Source organism: Lathyrus oleraceus, chromosome 3 (assembly GCF_024323335.1).
Source record: "Lathyrus oleraceus cultivar Zhongwan6 chromosome 3, CAAS_Psat_ZW6_1.0, whole genome shotgun sequence".
In the NCBI taxonomy this organism is placed as follows: Eukaryota; Viridiplantae; Streptophyta; class Magnoliopsida; order Fabales; family Fabaceae; genus Lathyrus; species Lathyrus oleraceus.
Genome location: NC_066581.1, coordinates 354,812,703 through 354,818,702, shown reverse-complemented (window position 1 = coordinate 354,818,702; position 6,000 = coordinate 354,812,703).

Genomic DNA, 6,000 nt, shown 5'->3' with positions numbered 1-6,000 from the left:
GTATTTGATGGAGCTGTTAATCAGTACGGTAATGGAATTGGGAATATGATTATTACTCCTCAAGGCATGCATTTTCCATTTACAGCTAGATTGACTTTCAAGTGTACAAATAATATGGCTGAGTATGAAGCTTGCATTATGGGGCTTGAAGAGGCCAATGATCTCAGAATCAAATATTTGGACGTCTATGGAGATTCAGCTTTAGTTGTGAATCAGATCAAAGGTGAATGGGAGACGAATCAACCCAGTTTGATACCATATAGATATTATGCGAGGAGAATTTCAACTTTCTTTACAAAGGTTGAATTTCATCATATCCCTCGAGATGAAAACTAGATGGAAGATGCTCTTGTAACGTTGGCTTCGATGAGTATGGTGAAATATTGGAATGAAGTTCCTAATTTGACTATGATGCGTCTTGATAGGTCAACTCATGTGTTTTCTGTTGAAGAGATCAAAGACGAAAAGCCGTGGTATTTTGATATCAAGTGTTTACTCCAAAGTCAGATTTAGCCGCCTGGGGTATCTTTGAAAGATAAGAAGACTTTGAGAAGATTATCCATTAATTTCTACCTAAATGGTGATGTGTTGTACAAGAGAAACTTCGATATGGTTCTGCTCAGATGTGTGGATAGACACGAAGCAGACTTATTGATGACTGAAATCCATGAAGGTTCCTTTGGTACCCATTCCAATGGACATGCTATGGAAAAGAAGATGTTGCGAGCAGGTTACTATTGGCTGACAATGGAATCTGACTGTTGCAAGTTTGTGAAGAAATTCCACAAATGTCAAATCTATGCAGGTAAGATTCATGTTCCTCCGACACTATTGAACGTCATTTCCTCCCCATGGCCCTTCTCCATGCGGGGAATTAATATGATTGACATGATTGAGCCTAAAGCTTCGAATGGACATCGTTTCATTTTGGTGGCAATTGACTACTTCACAAAGTGGGTTGAAGCGGCATCGTATGAGAATGTAACCAAGCAAGTTGTTGTGAGGTTCATCAAGAATCATATTATATGTCGTTATGGTGTTCCAAGTAAGATCACTACTGAAAATGGATCGAACTTGAATAATAATATGGTGGAAGCTCTTTGGAAAGACTTCAATATTGCACATCATAATTCTTATCCCTACAGACCTAAGATGAATGGGGTTGTTGGAGCTGCAAACAAGAACATCAAGAAGATCATTTAGAAGATGGTTGTAATGTATAAGGATTGGCATGATATGCTCCCATTTTCTTTGCACGGGTATCGTACTTCCATCCTTACTTCAATAGGGGAAACCTCTTTCTCTCTTGTTTATGGTATGGAAGTTATGCTCCCCATAGAGGTTGAGATCCTATCATTGTGTGTCTTGATGGAAGCCAAGTTGACTGAAGCTGAATGGTGTTAGACCAGGTATGATAAGTTGAATTTAATTGAAGAGAAGAGGTTGACTGCCATGTGTCATAGTCAATTATACCAGCAGAGAATGAAGAAAGCTTTTGATAATAAGGTCAGACCTCATGTGTTTAGAGAATGTGACCTTGTGCTCAAGAAGATTCTATCTTTCAAACCAGATCCAAGGGGAAAATGGACTCCTAATTATGAAGGAACATATGTTGTTAAGAGAGCTTTTTCAGGCGGTGTTTTGATTCTTACAACTATGGAGGGTGAAGAGTTCACTCATCATGTGCACACATATGCAGTCAAGAAATACTTCGCCTAAAAAAGAACAACTCGCTAAGTTGAAAACCCGAAAGGGCGGCTTAGGCAAAAATGAGTTTCTCGGTGGATTGAAGACCTGAAAGGGCGACCCACGCAAAAGTTCGAGACTTAAAACAGAAATATTTATCCCGATAAATTGAGTACCCCACTGTAGCGGTAAATTCATGACCATTAAGATATGGATAAGCTGGACGTCAATTAAACCAGAGTCGCCATCGCGCTTTTATTGTTTCCAAGGGAAAAGGGAAAAAGTACGAACAAAACCTAAAAAGATAAGAAGTTTTCAAATAAAAACTAATAAAATGCCAGAGGTTAGAGGTAAGGGGGTGGTTACACAGAGGGAAGGTGTTAGCACCCAAAGTCTCCTAGGTACTCCTAGGGAGCCCTTTTTTTGCGTGCATATGTGTTTTTGTATAAAATGATGTTTGAAATAAAATAGAGATGTGGGGATGAGAAAAGAATTCATTAATTATATTTTTTTGTGTTTGACAAGACCTTCAGACTTGTGCCTATGTACCAACATAAAATGAGGGATCAAAACCTTGTAGTTCGTGGTATCAATTTCAAAGTGAGTGCATTGCTTTTAACTAAACTTTAAGTTTAACAAAGGCATAAGAGGCCTAAAATGGTTTGAATAAGTGTTAGTTTTTTTTGTCTTTTGAAAGTTTTAAGTCAAGTATAGTTAAGTTTATTGACAAGTTTATTTAAGAAAAGATTTTGAAAATGCAATGGCATAAAGCCAAAGTTTCTAATTTGCAATAGGGTCTAAGTTTAGAAAAACAAGCACAAGCAAAGAAGATTTTAAAAAGGGGGAGAGATTTTGAAATTAAATAATTGGGGAGGAGATGAAGAGACTAATCCTAAGCATAAATTTAAAAGTTGAGAGTTGAAAAGATCTGACCAATGGGTTGCAATCCAATAGACAAGAATGTCATATAGAAACCCAAATTTCCCTTGGACTTTAGAACAAGAAACAATCAATATACAAATAGTAAGTTGAAGAGTAAGACATCAAATAAAGATAGACACATCCAAGCTTAGCAACCCCATGATCTTCTTCAAGATTTCCCATGTATCAGATGACTTCAAAGATGGCATTAGTCACAGGTTCAAAATAACAGCTTCACAATGATCATGTTGCAGATGAACTCAAATGGATCTTCAATTTTGTATCAGATGAGTGTTCACTTCACAAGCACTTGGTTTCATGAAAGTTGGCATTGGCCAAGTCCTTTGCATAGGGAGTGTTGCCTAAATTCTTAGTCCAATAGTCTCAAATCAAACCAACAGTCCACACAAGATGTTTTTTATGGTTTTTGTTCTTATTATGTATGTTAAGGTTAAAAGACCACACAAACACACAAGTATATACAAATACAATATATCACAAAATATGGTCCAAGTGGACAAAGGGAAAATGACATCAAAGTAAACAACTTGAATGGTATGGATAATGACAAATGGATAAAGCTTAAAAATTAAAGTGCATTAAAAGTAAATAACTTGAAATTAAATGTTAGTTGTTAGTTGATTAGAAGTTAGTATTGCTTCTGCTTTATTTTTGTTTAAGTCATTCTTTGGAGAACACTCAACCCACTTATCACAAGCATGGATCCTTGAACCAATATATCTTGCAAAGGAAGGAAAAAAGGCCAAGTTTCCACATAATACCATGAAAGAGGGGAGACTTACAATCTCACTAACTAGAATGTTATCCTTTTGTGTCACAAATTTAGCGATATGTTAAGCAATCGTAATTGGACTTATGTAGAAGTAACAACTATTTGAGGCTGGGAAATAGAATTTTGGTGTTAATACATGTTAGAGACATAGTATGATGAACTATGCCCATGAAACATGCCACACACACAAATAATATGCAAAATGGGGGACCTAAACTCATCCATACTTATGTTGATTTTGCAATCAACTAGCCTTAGGGTATAGGGATATCATAGGTCCATGACATGAATGGATAAAGAAGGGGGATGAGATGAAGAGAGGGGGGGGGGGATGGATTCAACACAAATTGATCAAAGGAGGACTTTTACAAAATTAAGATCATTCATTTATTTTGGAAGATGGAATGTACATTCCAGCAATCCCCTAAATCTGATGATCTTAACCTAACAAAGTCAAATCAACCTTGACCAAGGCCCAACAACACACGCCAAACTCACAAAATCAATTAAAATAACTCTACATAATTAATTTGGCATTTAAACAATTAAAAAATAATAAAAATATGCATTAAATTAAATTATGGTTGGTCAATTTCCTAAAACCTCATCAAAATAGCAAAGTAATGGCCATGAAATTTATCATAGGTCAAACAAGGTCAAAGGACCTTGGAGAAAAAAATTCATAATTTTTGGAAACTTAAAAGTATTTTTAAACAATTAAAATACTCACAAAATCAATTAAATCATAAAAAGTATTAATAATGATCCAAAAAATAATTTTAATTCAGAAAATGAAAGAGGAATTTATTTGAATTTTTTTGGTGAAACTCTCATATTTTTTGGATCAATATTAAATTTAATATGAATTAATGAAAATAACACAATTAATCAGAAAAAATGTGGACCACTTGATCTTCCTCATTAATTGAGGTGGCATATCAAGTGGACCAAAACACGCGTTCCATCGTGCACTTGAGTCAGAGCGTCACACCACTGGTATTCAAAAGGAACACTCATGATTAAAACTTAATGACTTGATCCTATGGCTCAGAACCTATCCAGCTCATCACCGGAGCAAAGCGCCAGTCGTCTTCTCAAGAGACCTTGGCCGGACTGGTTCTCTCATCACCATCACAAAAATGAAAAAGAAGGACATGATTTTAAAGTAAAAATGACACTGATCACGAATCTGGCCTCAATTCATCCTAACTCCAAGTATATTGAGAGATACATGAAGTTGAAATTTGAGGTACATGAACTGAGTTGCTTCGATTTGACCTCAAAGAAACTCAATCTTCTTGTCTACATTGATAGGACTTCAAACAACCAATGATCCAAGAGAATTGATGAGAATTGAGGGAGAATTGAAGAGAAGAAAAAATCTGGAAAATACCTTCAATATTGTGGAGAACTTGATCTTGCTCAGGAAGCTCGCAGAAGTGGCTTAGGATGGAAACGAAGCTTTGGATCCCTGGAGTTTTGAATCTCCAAACAGTGAGATTCAAACTCAATTTTCAAAAGAAAAATCGCAGGTTTTCCTTTCAAATTGAGGGTTGGATGTCTTCGATCAAAACTGGCGTGCCAAGGTCCCTAATTCTGATGCAATGGAGTCTTATTTATAGCTGAAGCAAGTGATATTTGCACCTTTCAAAGTTATTTCCAAATTTGGAAATTGAGTGATGCATGCTTTCATGGACGTGTACAGGCCCATGAAGCTACTAAATTAAGTCCATAATCACATGTAATTAAGTCTGAAAGTGAATTGGAATGCAAGGAAAAAGTGTGCAGCTATTTGAAGTTGATTCTTGCCAAATGATGATGCCATGTTCAATCCATGCGCAGACCACACAAACTTTGTCCAAAATGGATGAGTTTCGACTCTTTGGAAAGGTTAGATCAAGAGGAACAACTTTTATGTTGAACACTTTTCCATTTGAAGCTTGTATCATGATGAATTTTAAGGTGGAAGTTTAGAAATTTCAACATGTCAAAAACATTTCTAAGTGTTGAGCCATATGTTCACTTATTCCACCTTGGCTAACTTTTTATGTGAGCTTCAAATGAGAAATATGTCTTTATCAAAGTTGTATCTCTTTCAAATACCTTCAAAATGGTCACAAATTTGACCTTATTTGTGTTAGACTATGGCACGGATCTAGAAGGGGCGGGGGGGGGGGGGGGGGGGGGGGGGGGGGGGGGGGGGGGGGGGGGGGGTTGAATAGATCCCAATTAAAAATTGGTTTTGAAAATTGGTTTTAAGTGCGAAAGCGGCCGAGGAAAATATAGTCTAAAACGAACTGTTATTGGAAAACCGGATATGCGTCAAGCCTATGGATTAGTGATAATGTGGAATAAGAATCACTACACTAGTCACACTATCAATGATTTGTTACACTTACTAGGATTCCTAGTTCCAATGATTCAAAGAGCAACCTAAACTAGATACACAACTAAGATAATTTTGGTTTAGGCAAATTATCAAACACTTGGTGTGTAAAAACACTCCAAGTGATATTTATGTTGAGTAAGTAATTCCAATTGATCTAGTACAATATCTTATTGTACTTTGGATTCAAAAACAGAGTTTTAACTTCTTACTC